The following is a 414-nucleotide window of genomic DNA, read 5'->3' as shown; positions in this document are numbered from 1 at the left end:
TTTTCCCTTTGTGTATTATTGATAGCCTAGTTGAAGATCAATGGACTGTAATGGGCGGGTTTATTTCTGGACTGTATTTTCTGTTTCCTTGTCTATACGTCTATATGTCTATATGTCTATTTTTATTCCAATACCATACTCTTCTATTACTTTAGTTTTATGATATATTTTGAAATCAGGAAATGTGATGACTCCATTATTCTTGCTTAAGTTTTCCTTGATACCATGCAAATGTCAGATTGTATTTTTCTATTTCTGTAAAAATATCATTGATATTTTGATATGAATTTTCTTTGAATCTTTAGATCATTTTGAGTAGTATGGACTCTAAAAGAATTTGAAAACTTACATCTATGCATAAATCTGCACACAGATATTTATAGCAGCTTTATTCATAATTGCCAAATTTGTCTA

Source organism: Pteropus vampyrus, unplaced genomic scaffold (assembly GCF_000151845.1).
Source record: "Pteropus vampyrus isolate Shadow unplaced genomic scaffold, Pvam_2.0 Scaffold1090, whole genome shotgun sequence".
NCBI classification, from domain to species: Eukaryota; Metazoa; Chordata; class Mammalia; order Chiroptera; family Pteropodidae; genus Pteropus; species Pteropus vampyrus.
The sequence above is the reverse complement of the archived record's forward strand: the minus strand, read 5'-3'. Positions refer to the sequence as shown.